This window comes from Engraulis encrasicolus, chromosome 5, assembly GCF_034702125.1.
Source record: "Engraulis encrasicolus isolate BLACKSEA-1 chromosome 5, IST_EnEncr_1.0, whole genome shotgun sequence".
Classification (NCBI taxonomy): Eukaryota; Metazoa; Chordata; class Actinopteri; order Clupeiformes; family Engraulidae; genus Engraulis; species Engraulis encrasicolus.
The window spans coordinates 822,842-844,861 of record NC_085861.1 but is presented as its reverse complement, the minus strand read 5'-3'; the positions used below and the strand labels follow the sequence as shown (position 1 = coordinate 844,861).

The 22,020-nt window shown below is 43.7% G+C and overlaps 1 long non-coding RNA gene across 1 annotated transcript; it reads left to right on the top strand.

Annotated features, from left to right (window-relative positions):
* Positions 1–20,282: 20,282 nt before the first annotated feature.
* On the top strand, positions 20,283–21,542 carry LOC134448215 (uncharacterized). The gene is made up of 2 exons (XR_010034675.1): positions 20,283–21,062; positions 21,450–21,542. It is a non-coding gene; the product is annotated as an uncharacterized LOC134448215 (long non-coding RNA).
* The last annotated feature ends 478 nt before the right edge of the window (positions 21,543–22,020 follow it).

The window sequence follows — 22,020 nt, the reverse complement described above, 5'->3', positions numbered from 1 at the left end:
CACTAGCTTTCCCAACCGTATGGAAAAGTTCATGCAATATCAAAATATCAAAAATGTCAATCGGAACTATGTTGTTATTGGCGTGTCAAGATCAACCGAGATCAACCATTTAAATTCAGCAGACATGTCTCGCATGATAGGTGTTCTTGTGCAAGGAACCCCACCCTCAGAAGCATAGATGAAGCATAGATGACGGGCGCACTCTATTATTTGTGTGTGTGTGTGTGTGTGTGTGTGTGTGTGTGTGTGTGTGTGTGTGTGTGTGTGTGTGTGTGTGTGTGTGTGTGTGTGTGTGTGTGTGTGTGTGTACATGCCTGGCAAATGTAACTCAAGTGCTGTAGGCAGAGTGATTTCTTGCAGGTGAGGCATGACAACTCATCCACATCGTGGAATCTAACCTCTAACATCACCAACCTTTGTCCTCCTCCTCCTCATTGTCATCAAATCTAAAACCTGTGTGATTGTACAGTTGAGGACGATATTATTAGCCCCCCTTCTGAAATTAGACATGTCTCTTCTTTGATCAATAAATGAATGTTATTCTGGAAACGAATACACCATGGAGATAGTATCCAATAAGTTAAATTTGGACTTTTTCATTTTCACAATGAGTTTAAACAAAAAAGTGTAAAAATGGCAAGGACAAAACTAGACTGCCTGTGCAGTCGCCTTCGACTGCTTAAGGTATATCCCCGAAACGCAACGCTTCCAGTCCCCAATCATTCCTACCACTCCCGTCCACCTTTTCATGAACGTTTATGATAAATACAAAATATAAAATAAATATATTTAATATCTATACATATATCAATGACGTGCATAGGCTTAAAACCAAATGACTATTGTGAAAATGAAGGAAAAAATGGGGCAAATGGTAACACTGTTTTAATGGTTCACTATTACAGTGGATATACCACATTAGGTACAGTGTAATAACCAGTGTAACAATATTTAATACCATGTCATACCAGTGTGACACCATGTACCAATTTTGTACTTATATCATGTAGGCTATTTGTGTGTAAGTGGTATTACATGGTATTGCATATTTGTACACTGGTATTACACTAGTATTACATGGTATTACATATTGTACACTGGTTATTACACTGTACCTGGTATTGCCTATTTTTTACACTGGTATTACACTAGTATTACATGGTATTAAATATTGTTACACTGGTTATTACACTGTAGGCCTACCTGATATGGTAGATTCACTGAAATGGTGAACCATTAAATTAAGGAGTTACCGGGCAAATCAATCCACCCAGTCAGAAGTTATGGGCCAAATACAAATTCCACCATTTTGAAAGTGTTGACCTCCAAACTCGAATCAGTTCATGAACCTACCCTGCAGCATTCACACACGAAATCTGGGACAAATCCATCCACCCGGTCAGAAGTAATGGGCCAAACAAAAATTCGGCCATCTTGAAATCGGCCATCTTGAAATTGTTGACCTCCAAACTCGAATCAGTTCATGACCCTACCCTAGAACATTCACACACCAAATCTGGGACAAATCCATCCACCCGGTCAGAAGTTATGGACCAAACAAAAATTCGGCCATCTTGAATTCGGCCATCTTGAAAGTGTTAACCTCCAAACTGTAATCAGTTCATCAACCCACCCTAGAGCATTCACATACCAAATCTGGGACAAATCCATCCACCCGGTCAGAATTAATGGGCCAAACAAAAATTCGGCCATCTTGAATTCGGCCATCTTGAAATTGTTGACCTCCAAACTCGAATCAGTTCATGAACCTACCCTAGAACATTCACACACCAAATCTGGGACAAATCCATCCACCCGGTCAGAAGTTATGGACCAAACAAAAATTCGGCCATCTTGAATTCGGCCATCTTGAAAGTGTCAACCTCCAAACTCTAATCAGTTCATGAACCTGCCCTAGAGCATTCACACACCAAATCTGGGACAAATCCATCCACCCGGTCAGAAGTAATGGGCCAAACAAAAATTCGGCCATCTTGAATTCGGCCATCTTGAAATTGTTGACCTCCAAACTCGAATCAGTTCATGAACCTGCCCTAGAGCATTCACACACCAAATCTGGGACAAATCCAAACATCCGTTCAAAAGTTATCGCGTTAACACGAAAGACCTTACGCGGCGGCGGACGCGGCGGCGGTGCACGCAAAACCATTACATCCCCGACGCTCCGCGTTTCGGGGATATAATTATTAGCCCCCTTATCATTAATAGTCAATACAGTGCCATTTATGAACAAAAAATGACACCAGGGGCCTCATGTACAAAGACTTCTGTAGATTTCTTACTGAATCTTTGCGTAAGTGAATATCTGAAAAAATGCATTTGCGCCTGAAAATCTTAAATGTATCACTCCACACATAAACAGGTGTTCATGCTGATTCATGTGGTATGTCCAATTTCACATGAAATTTAGTAAACGTGCACTTTTTCATGCTAAGTCAGTATTGGTACATCTGAAAATGTTTGTGGAAAGTTACTTACAGAGCTTTTTTGTGCGTAAGTTAGTTTTGTACACGAGGCCCCAGGCACTTTGATTAGTTGTTAACTATGTTGGCACATGTCCTATCAGGGATTTTGGCCCATTTTTTTCATTGCATATAGTTAAGCTGGTCCAAATTGCATGGATGTTGAGGATGGACATTCATTTTCAGCACTCTTCAAATACTGTCTAAAGGATTGAGGTCTGAACCACTCCATGACCATGGTTTTAGTATCCTTGAAGAACATTTGAACTATTTTGGATGCAAGTTTTGGGTTATTATCTTATTGAAAGATCCAGTGAAGATGTTAACTCCCTCTATGAGCATACTTTTGCAAGGTCACTTTCCACATTCTATCATGATTTTCAGTTTTGATGGTGCCGTGCACCCAAACAAGGTTTCCTGTGGCTGAGGCTGCCACAGAATGATGCATCCACCACCATGTTTAATTGTGGAAACCATCTTATAACGATTCAAGGCCTATCCCTTTCTTCACCTGACAGAAGCAGAATTCATGCATCAAAGCAGGTGCAATTGAATATCATCAGATGAAAGCAGAGACGTTCAAAACTCATTTTTGACTTTCAAATGTTCACAGGCAAAGCTCAATAACACTCTGATATGCACTGCCTTTAGTAAAGGGGTTCTTCTGTGATGATGGCCCCAAAGCCCAATATGATGACAAGCCCTAACAACTGTCTCTCTTGGGGGGGAAAAAAAACCTCCAGGTGAGGCCAGGTCAATAACAATCATCTAGGCAGGTGTCCCATGCTTCTTTGGTCTAATGAGGCTAAGCAGTTTCCACAGTTACACATAGTGGAAGGGCATCAAGTTTAGTCTGTTATTCAGCCTCAGACACAGGGAGTCTGGGTCTGAATCTGGATTGCTGGGTCTTCCAACAACATTGTAACCCAAAGCATACATTTAGATTAGTTCTTAGGTTCTTCAAGGACACTAAAACCATGATATTGGTATCACCCGCTCATAGTCCAGTCCTCAATCCCACTGAGAGTCTGTGGTTAATGTCTATGCTCAGCATCCATGCTATTTGGACCAGCTAGAACACTTTGCAGTGAAGAAATGGGCCAAAATCCCTAGTGGGGCACGAGCCAACCTAGGTAGCAACTTATCAGAGCCTGTTGTCAGTTTTGGTTCATAAATGGCGTCAATTTGACTATTAATGATCAGGGGGGTAATAATTTTGCCCTTGTCATTTTTGCCCCTTTTTTGTTTAAACTCATCGTAACAATAGAAAAATCCAAATTCAACTCATTGAACATTATCTCCATCAGTGTATTTGTTTCCAGAATAACAGAAACGGTGAATAATGGTAATTCTTACTGAGAAATCAAGAGAAATGTCTAATTTCAGGAGGGGGGCTAATAATATCGTCCTCAACTGTATGTCTTCTCTCAATTGTTTCACTGGAAATGGGACACAAGCACAGAGAGAATATGCTAGTCACCTCACATTGTCTTTCTATAACCCTGGAAATGAATGATTGTTTTCGTCAAATTTACTGTGAAACTTTTCAGCCCTCATCAGGATTCACACTCTAGCTGAGGTTAACTTTTACAGTGTGTGTGTGTGTAGACACAGGTGATGCGTCAGTGCGGTAGTGTTGGAGTAGAATTAGTGCTTGCAGGTTAGTGCATGCTGGTTAGTGCAGGTTAGTGCATACTGCATGTCGCTTCTGCTTGTTGCTCTCTGCTTTCAGCTACGGCCACCGGCTAGCCACCTCCCTAGGGGGGAGGCGAAAAGAGGAGCCGAGCGCGTAAGTCTCCTCTGCCGGTACACAGCCTCTCCATTGCCAAGACCTGTACACGCCTCCTCGTGGCCACGCACGGTAACTGGTACCTTGCGGTTCCAGGCAAAGTTGTATGGGATCTCGGAGTAGCAGGGGGCCCCAGAGACGTGGCATGCAGGCCCGCTACAATGTGGACACGCCCTGCTGCCCGTTAACCCCTGCCCCAGCTATGGGCAAATAGCAAAGACCTCAACGGTGGACCAGGCGGAGGATGGCAACTGGGAGATGTACCACAACGGCTGGGAAGGCGGATGAAGGCTAGGGGAGTAAACCCTGAACACAAATCTGCAGGTGGGGACAGGCAATAGGCAGAACCCAGCAGACCGGATTACTGGCGGTCCCTTGCAGCTCGAATCAGAGTGAAGGTCGTCGTGAGTTCCTCATGCCACTGGAAGCTACTTTGTTCGAGCGAAGAATGGTGGGAGTAAGGACTGCGCACCCCTACCCTCACCCTAATCTCTTTCCTAGCTCAAGCTCCTTGTTCCATCACCCTTTCCTTTCCACCCCAGCCCCCAAGCCCCCATCAAAGCCCTGTGGCGATGTGGAATGGCGGAAGGCACAGGCCTTGCACACAGGCGGCAGTGGAGTGACGGTCGTTGTGTTGTGGGATGGGGCAGCGCATCACCTCGGCAGTTTCCACTGTGACTGAGCAGCTACATACTGCTCACCCCTGACGGGGAAGGACCTGGAAAAGGTGGTCTAAAAATTGTCTGCTCCCTATACTCTGGATGGCTAGCCGCAGCCATCAGAGCATCCCCTACTGCGGCCGAAAAACAAATAAGAATATTCACCTGAACGTTGCCACCTGGAATGTTCGTACCCTACTGGACATGCCTGAAACATCCAACAGACCTTGCCGAAGGACAGCCCTTGAGCTTGCAAAATACAACATAGATATTGCAGCCCTCAGTGAGACAAGATTACATGGCGAGGATTCCCTGATGGAAGTGGGTGCAGGCTACACCTTCTTCTGGAAAGGGGTCCCCGAAGGCATGCGTTGTAACCACGGTGTGGGTTTTGCTGTGAAAACCAAACTGCTACAGCAAATCCCACAATCCCCTGTAGGCATCAGTGAGCGCCTGATGACATGGCGCATTCCTCTTGCCAAGAAGCACTTTGCCATACTCATTAGTGCTTATGCGCCAACCCTGGATGCAGATGACCACACAAAAGAAGATTTCTACCATCGTCTTGACGAAGTCATCCAGAAAGTCCCAGCCGCAGACAAACTCCTTCTTATGGGTGACTTTAATGCACGAGTGGGCAACGAGCATCTCATCTGGAAGAAGATCATTGGTCAACATGGAGTTGGGAAAATGAACAACAATGGGCACCGTCTACTATCCCTCTGTGCAGAGCACGAGATGCTTATTACTAATACCACCTTCCAGATGGAAAAGCATCTCAAAACTACCTGGCAACATCCCAGATCCAAACACTGGCACCTTTTGGACTACATCATAGTTCGCCAAAAGGACAGACAGGATGTGATGATCACTAGAGCTATGCGGGGAGCAGAGTGCTGGACTGACCACCGCATGGTTAGATCCAAACTACGCCTAGTCATCCCACCTTGCTGTCCCAAGACGGCCCCAAAGACTAGAAGACTAAACACCACCGCTCTCTCCAACCGAGACACCATTAATGACCTCCGTCGCCACCTTGCATACAACCTCTCTTCTGTCCCAGAGGAAGCTGATGCCAAAGACTGGCCATCCACTCTGCCGCCTCAACAGCCCTTGGCACCAAAGTCAGGAAACATCAGGACTGGTTTGACAACAACTCTTCCCACATCCATGTGACTCTGCAAGAAAAACAACAGGCCCACAAAGCCCTGCTCTCCAACCCACAGTCATCCATGCTAAAAGCCAACTACACCAAGGCTAGAGCCCAGGCACAGCTGTCACTAAGGACCATGGAGGACACCTGGTAGCTGGAGAAAGCAAAAGAAATCCAACACCTTGCTGACTGCAGTGACATGCATGGCTTCTATGATGCAATCAAAGCTCTCTATGGAAAAAGGAAGCAAACCCTTACTCCTGTTAGATCTGCTGCTGAAGACAACCTCCTGAAGGACCGCCAAGAGATCCTCGAGCGTTGGGCTGAACATTTTAAAGGTCTCCTCAATCACAGCAACCCTGCAGACCCCAACATCCTTGAAAAGGCGCCAGCTATGCCTCAGATGCGACATTTGGACAGCCCTCCTGACTTCAAAGAAACATCCAAGGCAATCAGGAGCTTGAAAAATAACAAAAGCCCAGGACCCGATGGCATCCCTGCGGAGGTGCTCAAACAAGGGGGCTATCTCCTCACACGCTGCTTACACCTCTTGATCACCAAGATCTGGCAGTCTGAGAGCGTACCCCAGGACTGGAAGGATGCCAACATCGTCGTTCTCTATAAGCAGAAAGGGGACAGAGCAGACTGTGGCAACAGTCGAGGAATTTCTCTCCTCTCCACAGCAGGCAAAGTCCTTGCAAAGATTATGCTTTCCCGACTGGTTGCATACATCTCAGAACTTACTCTGCCTGAAACACAGTGTGGCTTCCGTAAGTGCAGATCCACAACCGACATGATCTTTGCTCTACGACAGCTACTCGAGAAAAGCAGAGAGCAGCGCAGAGACCTCTTCATCGCTTTCATTGACCTCAGCAAAGCTTTTGACACCATTAACCGCGACTTGCTCTGGACACAACTTGGCAAACTTGGTGTACCACCGAAGTTCCTCTCTATCCTGCAACAACTACACGAAGGCATGCAAGCCAGAGTTGTTATGGGAGGACATCAGTCCTTTTCCCTTTGAGGTCAATGTTGGAGTGAAGCAAGGTTGTGTCCTGGCACCAGTGCTGTTCAATTGCCTCCTCACAGCAATCACTCGACTGTTCCACCGCGCTCTGCAGCACAAAGATGGTATAGACCTGGAATACCGCCTTGATGGCAACCTCTTCAACATCCGGCGGCTCCAAGCTCAGACAAAAACATCAACCTGCCATATCCATGAGCTCCAATATGCAGATGACTGTGCCGTCTTGGCACATAGCCCAGAATCCATGCAGCATGCCCTGGACACCATCGCAGCGTTGTATCAGTCCTTCGGTCTTCAAGTTAACACCAAGAAAACTGAGGTCATGGCGCAACTCTGTACCAGCTCTCCTTCACATCTTGGCTTCCACATCAATGGCAATCCAATCAGTCTTGTTCAGCATTTTACATACCTGGGCTCCACACTCTCTGCAGATTCTACCCTTGACAGTGAAATTAACCACCGTATAAACAAAGCCTCATCAGCCTTTGGGCGCCTTAGAAAGAGAGTATTTGACAACAACAACCTGAAAATCAGCACTAAAGTAGCTGTCTACAATGCAGTCTGTGTCACCACCCTACTCTATGGGGCTGAAACATGGACGGCGTACAGACACCACATAAAGAGCCTGGAGATGTTTCACATCAAATGCCTGCAAAAAATACTCCACCTGTCCTGGGAGGACTGCATCCCCCTTACTGACATTCTGACTGCGACTGGCGCCATCAGCATGGAAGCAGCTCCGGCCATAGGCATTTACGCACACCATTCACATGCCTGGCTATCGCGTCCCACACCAAGTCCTTTATGGATAGTTGCTCAACTCCAAGCGGGCTGCAGGTGGCCAGAAGAGACGATACAAGGACTTTCCCAAGGAACTCTTGAAGCGCTGCAACATCAACCCTGGTCACCTCGAGGCAATAGCATCCAACAGACCAGCCTGGAGAGCCATGTGCAACAAAGCAGCTGAGCAAATCAATGACACCTTCATCCAAAGGAGGACCGCAAGACGTGCCCAACGACACCGGCAGGCAGACCCCACCTCCCAATCATCAGGACATGCCTGCTCCATCTGTGGTAGAGTGTGCAACTCCAAAATTGGCCTCCATAGCCACATGAGGTGGCATCAACGGCAACAACAACAGCAACGTTGACCAACACCCCCCCAACCCCAACCCCTCCTACCCCTCCTGGAACAAGCGTCATCATCGGACACGATGAACAGCTAAGAAGGAGTGTGTGTGTGTGTGTGTGTGTGTGTGTGTGTGTGTGTGTGTGTGTGTGTGTGTGTGTGTGTGTGTGTGTGTGTGTGTGTGTGTGTGTGTGTGTGTGTGTGTGTGTGTACATGCCTGGCAAAATGTAACTCAAGTGCTGTGGGCAGAGTGATTTCTTGCAGGTGAGGCATGACAGCTCATCCACATCGCGGAATCTAACCTCTAACATCACCAACCTTTGTCCTCCTCCTCATTGTCATCAAAAACATGATCTAAAACCTGTGTGATTGTATGTCTTCTCACATTTTTTTCACTGGAAATGCGACACAGGCACAGAGAAAATATGCTAACCACATCACATTGTCTTTATATACCCCTGAAAATGAATTATTATTTTTGTCAAAATTTCCTGTGAACACTTTTCAGCCCTCATATGGATTCACAACTCTAGATGAGGTTTACCTTTACAGTGGTATAGGGTAACACTCAGTGTAGAGTCATACTTGTAAATTGATTACAAGTAAATAATGCTCAATACGTAAACTGAAAACTCTGAGTGTTATTTGAAGGCTATATTTTACTCGTTTGGGCTCACAATGTATTTCGCACATTCAATTACCATGTTAGCACATTTTTATAAACTATTTCATAGCCAATCTTTATATCATACATCATGAAAGCATGAATATTATCCAAATATAACATTTGAAGGATCCACATGAAAACTACGCAAAATTAGACTCCGAACGGCGAAAACAGTTATTTTTTCAATCTCCTTATGTCTTTTTTCTTTTCATATAATAGTCAAAATACTTTTAGAACCCTACTTAGATACACTATTCCATTGTTAAATGAGAGCATGCTGAACTATGCCCAGACTAAATTGCTGAAATGACGCCCCCCCCCCCCCCCCCCCTACACAGTCAAAGTTGAAAATGGGTGGGTGACGACCCGAAGACGAGAGGAGGGTTTAAAGCCATGTCGTTGCCAACTGAAATAAAATTTCACCTTTAGTAAGATGCATTTGCATAAATCAACGTAAGAAAAAAATATTGAAAATATACAGTATTGTCAAAATGTATTTTATGGCTGTCACACCAAAGGACTACAAAACTAATACATCTTGTGGTAGCAAAACGTAATTGAGTGATTGAAGAACTCTGAAAAAAAACTGAAATCCACCCTTGCCAGTGGCTTCTCAAGGGTCTAAAGTCACAATTTAAGTACGGAGCTTCAGCAATAGATAATTATTCACAGAATTACCCAAAAATGTGATGTCACGCCACAGGACATTGTTTTCTGCGACAAAGTTTCATAAGTCCACACGGTCTCAGAAAAACAGGAAAAAAATTAAGCATTGCCACTTGCTAAAATAAACACCTTGAAAAACATGCCAGGGTTATTTAGACAAATGACTGCGCTTTGATTATTTATTAGAAAATGTTTTAATATGGAGAACCAGGCTTGCGACAGTCACACCATAGGAAAAATGTGACATGTGACTCAAAATTAAGTATACTTATTTAAACTCTGGATTGATTACACATTACATTTTCACAACATAGAGACTTGTTCAATCATTTAAAACATTGACAATTTTGAAAGCATGAATTTACTTAATTTTACGTCATCTACCCACACACACACACACACACACACACACACAATGACAAAAACCTGTCAATGAACACACACATACACACACACACACACACACACACACTCAAGATGAGTGTGAGATGTGTGTATGTGTGTCAAAGTATACGTGTGTGTGTATGTGTTCATGGGCAGGTAGTGTGTGTATGTGTGTGTTCATAGGCAGGTAGTGTGTGTGAGTGTGTGTGTGCCCAATGACATGCTGCTTACCACAGTCTTTCCAGTCTGCAGTGTTGATGTTGAAGTCCAGAACATAAGAGTTTCACTCCAGAGTCACGCAGATTATTGACACTCAGGAACAGCCATATGAGACGTGATGAAGGAGATGACAGGACAGAGAGCAGATGCAGACAACTCTTATCTGTCAGCTTACAGTCACGCAGCCTGGAACACACACACACACACACACACACACACACACACACACACACACACACACACACACACACACACACACACACACACACACACACACACACACACACACACACACACACACACACACACACACACACACACACACACACAGAGAAAGAAGGAGCCAAAGAGATATGTAAATATAGATGTAAGATAGAGAGGGGTGAGGGAGAAACACAGGTAAGATAAAGGGAGATGAGTGAGAGAGAGAGATGGAGAGAGATGAGGGAGAGGGATGGAGGATGGATGGATTTAATAGAACAAGTAGAGGAAGGACAGAGAGAGGGGAGAGAGCAGAGATGGAGAGATGAGGAGAGAGAGATAAATGAGATGGAGAAATAGACAGGAAGAGACACAACAATTAGAGAGGGATGATGGATGGATGGAACAGAACAAGCACAGAGAGGAGAGGAGCACACACACACACACACACACACACACACACACACACACACACACACACACACACACACACACACACACACACACACACACACACGCCAAGCTACACATCCAGAAACAAGGCCGACAGGCGGACAACAGATGCGTCCCTCTATGCCAGTTCCAACTATGCCATTTTCCCCCCCAAACGCCCCCTGGCCTCCTCCTAGCCTGTCAACGCCCCCCGAGGATGTACTTTTTGTTTATTGGTCATCATGGACACTCCAAATATTGTGGCAGGCAGCAAGGCAGCAAAATGGCGAGACATGGCTTTATTTTTTGCAGTTTAGGGTATAATAAGCTTATCATCATTCTTGGATTTGGAAAAGAACCATAGGCTATGATTTGAAATTTCACATAGCCTAGATGAAGTAGGCTACATTACAAATTACCAGACATTTATTAGGCCTAACAACCTTTAGTATCACGCCATTTCAGCATTATGTGCATGTGGGAAAGAATCTAAACATCGACAAATAATAAATAAATAAAACCGTTTGGGTGAATCATGCGCTTATGGGTTGACCCTTTAGGTGAAACTCAATTACCCAGAATGCTGCACGTGAGCTCTCTACCCGGGTGATTCTGGAAAACAAACATGGCGGCAACTCGCTTTACTACCTTAATAATGTGTTAATCCGACGCTAGATTTCTTAACTGATGAAAATCGAAGGCAGAAATCAACATTGTAGTGTCTAAATATGAGGTCGATTGGTCTATTTGTGGCGTACATCACGATCGGCTGAGTTGTTGGCCTCACGTTTGTCAGTTAGCCTGTGGCTAGGCTACTTTTCGCCAACGTTAGCATCCGGTTTAGTATAGAAAGGCTATGCTTGCACGCATTCGCTCCGTAGTCTGCCGCCTTGTGGCCACAGGAAGGAACAATTTAAAGAAAGCGTTTCAGACGGACAACAATTGAATGAAAGCGTTTCAGACGGACGGACGGACAGACAGACCCTGTTATAGAGATGCTGGACGCATCTGAAAACCTGTCAATGAACACACACATACACACGCACACTTAAGATGAGTGTGAGATGTGTGTATGTGTGTCAAAGTATACGTGTGTGTGTGTGTCTGTGTGTGTCTGTGTGTGTTCATGGGCAGGTAGTGTGTGTGTGTGTGTGTTCATTGGCAGGTAGTGTGTGTGAGTGTGTGTGTGCCCAATGAAATGCTGCTTACCCCAGTTTCTCCAGTCTGCAGTGTTGATGCTGAAGTCCAGAACATAAGAGTTCCACTCCAGAGTCACCCAGATCATTGGACCACAGGAGCAGACGTGTGAGACGTGATGAGGGAGATGACAGGACAGAGACCAGATGACGACAACTCTTATCTGTCAGCTTACAGTAACCCAGCCTGGAACACACACACACACACACACACACACACACACACACACACACACACACACACACACACACACACACACACACACACACACACACACACACACACACACACACACACACACACACACACACACACACACACAAGAGAAAGAAACAAGTAGAGCATAGATAGATAGAGGGGAAGAGACAGCAGAGATGGAGGGATGAGGAGAGAGAGATAAATGAGAAGGAGAAATAGAAAGGAAGAGGCACAACAATTAGAGAGATGAAGGGTCGGAGAGAGGGATGATGGATGGATGGAACAGAACAAGCACAGAGAGGAGGGAAACACACACAGACACACACACACACACACACACACACACACACACACACACACACACACACACACACACACACACACACACACACACACACACACACACACACACACACTCACACACACACACACACACACACACACACACACACACACACACAATGACAAAAACCTGTCAATGAACACACACATACACACACACACACTCAAGATGACTGTGAGACGTGTGTATGTGTGTCAAAGTATACGTGTGTGTGTATGTGTATGTGTTCATGGGCACGTAGTGTGTGTGTGTGTGTTCATTGGCAGGTAGTGTGTGTGAGTGTGAGTGTGACTGTGTGTGTGTGTGTGTGTGTGTGTGTGTGTGTGTGTGTGTGTGTGTGTGTGTGTGTGTGTGTGTGTGTGTCAAGTGAAAGACCATTGGGAAACTCCTCCAACTCCCATTGTCATCGTGGCACAGCACTCCACAAGTAAACACTGCACACAACAAAATTGTATTTATGCCTTACCCAAGCAAGAGGGAAGCCCCCAATGGTGCCGAAAAGGGAGCAGTGCGGCAGTACGGTACCTCAGTCATGGAGGATGGAGGAGAGCACTGGTTGATTACTTTCCCTAACCAACCTGGTGGGTCGGGAGTCAACACGGCAACCTTTGGGCTACAAGTCTGACGCCCTAACCACTTACCCATGACTGCCCATGTGCATGTCTGTGTGTGTGTGTGTTTATTGGCAGGTAGTTTGTGTGTCCTCGACCTCCCTTCAGCATCTCCGCAACTCCCAGTTAGGGAACAGCTGACATCTCACACAAAAAGCACTCAGACTCACACATTTGCACTCACANACACACACATTACATTGAACTTAGCTGACGCTTTCATTTTATTCAAAGCGACTTACAGTTATTACTTTTCAGGCTATTGGTTACAGTCCCTGGAGCAATTTGGGGAAAGGTGCCTTGAGCCTTCAGCCGTGGCTGGAGATGTAGGGAGAGGTCAGGGGGGATTCGAACCGGCAACCCCTAGACCCCCTAGACCAACTCTCTAACCGCTAGACCACGGCTGCCCACCCCCCCACAGACACACACAAAAAGAAAGAAAGAAAGAAAGAAAGAAAGAAAGAAAGAAAGAAAGAAAGAAAGAAAGAAAGAAAGAAAGAAAGAAAGAAAGAAAGAAAGAAAGAAAGAAAGAAAGAAAGAAAGAAAGAAAGAAGTGAAATCGCTACAGGAAGGAGAGACAGAGACAGAGAGAGCGCAGATGAGGAGTCATGAAGTGTAGAGGGACAGAAACAACATGCAGATAGATAGATAGATAGATAGATAGATAGATAGATAGATAGATAGATAGATAGATAGATAGATAGATAGATAGATAGATAGATAGATAGACAGATAGATAGATAGATAGATAGATAGATAGATAGATAGATAGATAGATAGATAGATAGATAGATAGATAGATAGATAGATAGATAGATAGATAGATAGATAGATAGATAGGGAGTGAGAAAGGGAGTGAGAGAGGGATGTACAGATAGATGCAAGATAGAGAGGTGGAAAAGAGGAAACACAGGGAGTGTGTTTGTCAAGTAAGACATCACATTTCACTCTGCAGTTAAAACAAACATCTACAGCATCATTCCATTACACAACGCACCAGAGTTTCCCTGCCAGTTCACTCAGCACAAACATTCAGTCATTCCACTCATCATTCCTCCACACACCAGCTCCACCATTCTCTCAAACGCTGGGGGAGAGAACATTTTCACACATTACCAAATGTCAATCAAACGGTGATATCATACATGGTCTAGTTTGTTATTTCCGCTTTCCGTTTGTTTATTTTGACTCTTGGTAATGGTAGTATGACATGCTATTGGTGAGGGTGTAATATTTGTATGTTGTTTTGGCCAATTATATTACTATGAATATTTTTATTATTTTTTGTTGTTGAATTTCAATTTTTTCTGTCTATTCTCATGAATATGTATATACTGCACTTTTGTAAATAAACCGCAACCTCCAATCTCCACAGTTGCCAAACCCCCAGGGGGTGACTCTTCACTACCAACCCACCCCCACCCCCCCACACTCACACACACAGACAGATGCACGCACACACACACGCACGCACACACACACACACACACACACACACACACACACACACACACACACACACACACACACACACACACACACACACACACACACACACACACACACACACACACTCACACAGTGTGTTACTTACCTTGCCTCTGTGGATGCTGTGACCACTGGCACCAGCTTCTGAAGAACATCATCAGGGCTGAGGAGTTCAGTCTGGTCTTCCTCTGGTGTCTTTATGTATTTCTGCAGGTCAAACCCACCCAGCTGCTCTTCTGACATTGTGAGAATAAATACCACAGTCCACCACTCTCCTGGTAAGAGCATCTCTACAGTCAGCTCTCCTTTCTTACTGTCAATACTCTCCACTACAGCATGCTGATTCAGCTCATTCAGGCAGTAGAACAAGTTGATCCTTCTACCTCGAGACACTGAATGTCTGTCTGCACTACTACTTCTGATCTTCTCCTTGATACACTGGACTGTCTGCACTGAGATCTGCGATTGGCTACTGGTCTTTGGCAGTAGGCGATTTAGGAGTTTCTGATTGGATTCCAGTGAGAGGCCCAAAAGGAAGCGGAGGAAAAGGTCCAGGTGTCCATTCTTACTCTGTAAGGCCAGATCCACTGCAGTCTTGTGTAGGTCATCAAATGTTTCAGCTCTGAACAGAGCAGAGAGTTGAGAGGTTTGTTGTTGATCAGAGATGTTTTTGTCTCTGTTGCAGAGAAACACGTATATAGCTGCCAGGAACTCCTGAATGCTCAGATGAACAAAGCAGAACACCTTCTGGTACATCCCAATCTCCTTCCTGAAGATCTGGGTGCAGACGTCTGAGTATACTGAGGCCTGTTTAACATCCACGCCACACTTTATCAGGTCCTCTTCATAGAAGATCAGCTTGCCCTTCTCCAGCTGCTGGAAAGCCAGTTTCCCCAGGGACAAAATGGTCTTCTGGTTCCAGATGTCTTTGTACTTTGCACTGATGTGTTTGGCCTGTATGATCAGAAAGTGGATGTACATCTGGGTCAAGGAAGCTGGATTTTCATCACTCTTGCCTTTGGTCAGGATAGAAACCAGAACAGTGGCTGCCATCCAAGTGAAGACTGGAATGTTGCACATGATGTAGAGGCTCCTGGATCTCTCCAGGTGAGTGATGACTCTGCTGGCCACTTCCTGATCCTTTATGTTCTTCTTGAAATAATTCTTCTTCTGTTCGTCAGTGAAACCCCGCACTTCTGTCACCTGGTCAACACACTTAGGAGGGATTTGATTGGCTGCTGCTGGTCGGGAAGTGATCCAAATTTGAGCGGAGTGGAGGATATTCCCTTTAATGAGGTTTGTCAAAAGGACGTCCACTGTGGCAGGTTCTGATACATTGCGGATGTCTTGATTTTTTTTGAAATCCAGCTGAAGCCTACTTTCATCCAGACCATCAAAGATGAAGGCAATATTGTACTTTTCATCAGTGGAGAAGATGAGGTCTTTTGTTTCCCTGAAAAAGTGATGGATGATGTCCATAAGAGTGTATTTCTTTTCTTCAATCAGATTTATCTCTCTAAAGGGCACAGGGAACAGGAAGTGAATATCCTGATTGGCCATTCCTTCAGTCCAGTCCAGAATGAATTTCTGCACAGACACTGTCTTGCCAATGCCAGCTACTCCCTTTGTCATCACAGTTCTGATGGATTTGTCTTGTCCAGGTAAGGGTTTGAAGATGTCATTGTATTGGATTGGTGTTTCCCCGTTGGTTCTCCTTGACATCTCAATCTGTCTGACCTCATGTTCAGTACTGACCTCTTCACATTCCCCCTCTGTGATGTAGAGCTCTGTGTAGATCTCCTCCAGAGATGCAGCTCCTCCCTGCCTTGGGATGACGGCATGCACATTATGGAACTTCTTGGATAGCTTGTCTTTGAGTTCTTGTTGGCATCTTGGAAACAGCCCATCTATACAGACGGTTCAAAAACATTGTGTTGGCCATATTAAACACATAAACACTCATACACAATATATAAACATATATAACAGACAATAATATAGCAATAATATAAACATATATAACAGTATTTCCTAAGAACTGTAGGTGGCCATATATCTAGATACTATCAATTCAAATTAAACATGCACACATACAGTAAATAGTGGGATTCATCAAATACCCCCAATTGTGAAACCTTTCTCTTATTTTGAAGAGTTTGCTTAGTTACCTTGTTGACCTAGTAAACAATAATGTGCCTAATGAAGAGAATGTTACCGAATAGATAATAAAAATAAGATAGATATCAAGATACTTTTTATTGATCAAACATGCACAGATACAGTAAATACAGGTAGTGGGATCCATCAAATGCCCCCAATTGTGAAATATTTATCTTATTTTTAAGAGTTACCTAGTTACCTAGTTTACCTACTAAAAATAATGTATTACCTTACCGAATGGATAGTAAAAGTAATGTAAATTGTAAGTAGAACATACCAGGCTTCTGTGCTGGTTGTGCCGGAGTTGAGGTCTCAGCAACTGGAGGACAGAGGAAGCCTGTGAGTTCTTACCTGGAACTAACTCAAGAAACAACTAACTCATGGTCCATTCCCTCACTTACAAAGACCACATGCAAACGTACTGATCAGCTCTCAACACAGCACGTTCCTCCTACTATTCTGGCATCATGTGTGTGTTTCTGTTTACCTAACTCAACAAAAACAGCCTCACAGTCCATTCCCTTCCTTACACGTTTCTGCTACTATTCTGGCATCATGTGTGTGTGTTTCAGCCAACTAATCACAGACATCAAAGGCTATGTCACCTCTGGTATAGTCCCCTCACCTCTCAAGCCATCACTCATTTCATTTCATTTCATGTATAGCTTATTTGACAGGGGCCATGTTCAAGACAGTTCTGGTACCAGAGTTATGAAGCTAATTTACATCTGTGTTTACACAGTTACACACTACAGCAGCAACATACATCATAATAGGACATACAAACTTATACCATCACGCACTGGCGTGCACAGACATTTTGGGGGGCAGGTCCTGGGGTGGTGGTGGGGGGCATGTGGAACTGGCGGCTGCAATCACGGTTCCGTGATTTAAAAAAAAAAAAAAAAATCACATTTTAATGAACATTCCACAGTAAGCTGACTGGAGGGGAGAACGATGTGGGGCTGCCTGTGCAACGCACTTCCGAATCTGTCAGTTCAAGCGCGCTCACTTTGACAAAGGGAGGGATGTGTGCCGTTGGAGGGGGCATGAGGCATTTTATTATCACGCGATTTTAATTGACAATTATGTCTAATTATGCAATAGTTAGATCCGGTCAATTTATTTTGCGATATCTGATTGGATGAGACCAGGGCCGGTTCTGGCTTATTTGGTGCCCTAGGCGAGTTTGAGTTCTGGCGCCCCCCTCTCCCCCCCACCTTACCTTTGAAAGAAAAAAAAACCCTCTTTCTTATACCTTACAGAACACAAGAGTAATATCCGTAGTAAGCTTAACTAAATAGCATCAAGAACAATAACCGTTTTGCATCAAATGGATTTCTGTTTTTTTTTGACAGGCGACCAACACATCAGATTGAGTCGCATGAAAGTAGCTTCACTGTGTGGTGTGTTGGATGTGATGGTGGTGGGGCCCCCAACCCCAGATGAGAGGGAGGTTATCAATGTGTTTGAATTGTAATATGAAATTGAAATGCCAGGAGAGTGATACAGTAGGCCTACATTTGCATGTAAAATACATGTGTAGACAATAGGCCTACCAAGGAGGTCTGCATTGATAGCCTATCTACACTACCTACAGCATCACAAAGCATGGCAGCATAACAATTTTAATAAGCTACATATTTGTGCTGTCTATGATTCCAAACCAATTTCATTTCTGGACTGGAAATAGTGGTGCATTTGTGAGTAGGAGAATGAGAAGGGGGCTATCTATGTGTTTGAACTGGAGGGACAGGGTGAGAGAAAGGGAGAAGAGCTGTCACGCTATTGAATTTCATAATATACAAAATATAGTAAATAGCCTCACTTGTCTGCAATACTACATCACTCAGCATGAAAACATGCTGTGCATGGTTCTGTTACATGATTCATGTAGGCTATGTCATTCTGGTCTGGAAACAATGTTTTTTTAAGCTTACAACAAGCAGGTAATTCATGTGGATGGAAGGAGATATGGCAGCTAAAATTGTTTTAAACATTGCACCAGTCTTACTTTACATTGCTTGTCAACCTAAGCAAGTATTATCAGGTGGATGTTAGTGAGTAGTGAGTAGGCTACTAACAGCTACTTTACTGGATTTCATTGCTTGGCATACTTGGCTAATGTTAGCATGCTAACTAGCGATTTCTCAGATCAAAAACAAAGCTCTTTTACTCTCTAATTCCAAATAGTAACCTCATAACTATTAGGCTTTCCATAATCACAAACGGTTGCTGATTAAATCACATAGTTCCAAAACACCCTCTGCAACTCCTGCATCATGCAATGAGTGCTTTAATGAGAACATAACAATTCTCCATCCAGCAGAGTATTGCTGTTTGCGCTTGCCCTCTCTGTCTCGAGTGAGTCTCCAAATTCAAAATAGATCGAACCAGAGATACTCTAGACAGAGATAAGTCATTCTAGTTCATTTCTGGTATCCACTTTCTGTCGGGTGAACGCCCCTTTAGGAGACCTTCGGTTAGGAGACCTTCGGAGTCCTCAGGTTGAGAATAAATGGAGTACCCTTAGCACTGTAGATGGCGGTAGCGCACTTCTCGTGCAAACACCTCAAAAATAGAAGAAGAAGGAGGGGACAACGCCCCCTTAGGAGACCCAACTTGAGCACACACTTTTGCATTGGGTGGGCGGGTTTCGAAGCCTCTTTATTACTCCACCCTCTTTGGATCGAACGGTGTCACTCGTCCCGCCCCCTTTCTCAGAACTGTCTGTTTATTGGTTCACAGACTTCCCAGAGACAGTTGGAAGCGATATTACTATTGGCTGAGGGGCGCTTTGCCGTGAGGAGCGCTTTCGCCACGCTTTGTTGATTGCGACTTCATAAAGAAAAACTGGTTACACTTTACTTTACGGATCGCTAATAAGGTGTTAATTTCATACTAATTTCTCAGTAATTTCAGTCTAATTTTATGGTAATAACTGCTTGTTATTAGTAATAACAGCAAAATAACCATATGGTTTTCCAGTGCAATTACACTATAATTTCTCATTAATAACAGCAAAAATAACCATACAGTTTCCAGTGCAATTATGCTGTAGTTTCTAGTTAATAGTAGGCTAATGGAAACAGCTACTGTGTCATCATAGTAGTTAGGTGGTAGGTATGCCAGTAACTAAACGGTATCAGCCGAAGTAGTTTCATACTAATTAGGCTACATCAGGGCCGTAATGTGCAATATTTCCTCTTCCTATGTTATTGCATAGAAACGACCACCCAAGCATCCTTGTATTATTTCTGCTTAATTACCTTGTAAACAATTGAGTAGTTATATGGAAATAAGATAGAATCAGGGCCGTAAAATGCATTATCACCTATTCCACTCAATTTTATGGAAATTACATATTTTCATGGTCTTAAAATGTCTTATTTCTTATTTCTACTCAATTACTTAGTTATTATCATTTTTAATACAATATAGACTAGCCTACTATGAAGTGATTCAAGTACACAGACAAACACATTGTGTGCAAAACTTAATTTATTTTTCCAATCAGTTATGAGATTCATGTTCACTGATGTGAGGTTGTCAATCTGCCACCATCCAGAGGAAGTCCTGTGAACACAAACAAACAAACAGAGAAGTCAACTGCAAGACCGGTTTCACCACGTTTATTTTTTTATGTTATCAATTCACCATTGCTAAATTTGCTTCTGAAATGCAGTACCATGTTAAATGCACGTTGTAAATCTTCCTCAGGCTGACATCGTTGCTGATTTACAAAGGCAAACTCTAGCTAGCACCTAGCTTCAGTCATTGAAAACATGGTGGGCAGAGCTAGCTAGAACTAGTGGTTTCCATGTACCTCTGTAGGCTATGCCATTTCAGCACAAACACGGCTGATAAGACGTGTTTGCAGTGTATACAGTTAAAATCCTTCAATGCTCAGAGACAAAATGAAAGCAGGTTAAAGCTAGAACTACATTAAAAGTTTGTTGTCAGGAAGCTTACCTTGCCTGGCTCTGCTGCACTGAAGTTGAACTAGCTCGCGGTGGCGGCGAGTCCTGTTGTTGCTAGGCAACGAAAGTTTGGTTACTGCAGAACAGAAGCGTCTCAATTAGTATACTTCTGTACTTCAAGCACACTCGTTCTAGTTGTACGCTGCCCGCTCTGCTTGCAGTATGGCTCAGAGACGCTGACGTTGTTTAATTGAGTACCCTGACACACAAGGGTGGAGTTTGAGACGCACCACACAGTGCTTTCGCACGCAGGCAGCAACCAGGGTAACTTTCAAGGTGAGCTAAAATGGTCTTGATGTTGATTTCATCCACCTTCAATCGTCGAATTACTTTAGCCTTATGCAAACATGTTTTATGAGTTAGTGTTAGGTTTATGTTTGTTCTGGAAATGAAACGGCATACAGAGGTACATTTACAATGGAAACCACTAGTTCTAGCTAGCTCTGCCCACCATGTTTTCAATGACTGAAGCTAGGTGCTAGCTAGAGTTTGCCTTTGTAAATCAGCAACGATGTCAGCCTGAGGAAGATTTACAACGTGCATTTAACATGGTACTGCATTTCAGAAGCAAATTTAGCGATGGTGAATTGATAACATAAAAAAATAAACGTGGTGAAACCGGTCTTGCAGTTGACTTCTCTGTTTGTTTGTTTGTGTTCACAGGACTTCCTCTGGATGGTGGCAGATTGACAACCTCACATCAGTGAACATGAATCTCATAACTGATTGGAAAAATAAATAAAGTTTTGCACACAATGTGTTTGTCTGTGTACTTGAATCACTTCATAGTAGGCTAGTCTATATTGTATTAAAAATGGTAATAACTAAGTAATTGAGTGGAAATAAGAAATAAGACATTTTAAGACCATGAAAATATGTAATTTCCATAAAATTGAGTGGAATAGGTGATAATGCATTTTACGGCCCTGATTCTATCTTATTTCCATATAACTACTCAATTGTTTACAAGGTAATTGAGCAGAAATAATACAAGGATGCTTGGGTGGTCGTTTCTATGCAATAACATAGGAAGAGGAAGTATTGCACATTACGGCCCTGATGTAGCCTAATTAGTATGAAACTACTTCGGCTGATACCGTTTAGTTACTGGCATACCTACCACCTAACTACTATGATGACACAGTAGCTGTTTCCATTAGCCTACTATTAACTAGAAACTACAGCATAATTGCACTGGAAACTGTATGGTTATTTTTGCTGTTATTAATGAGAA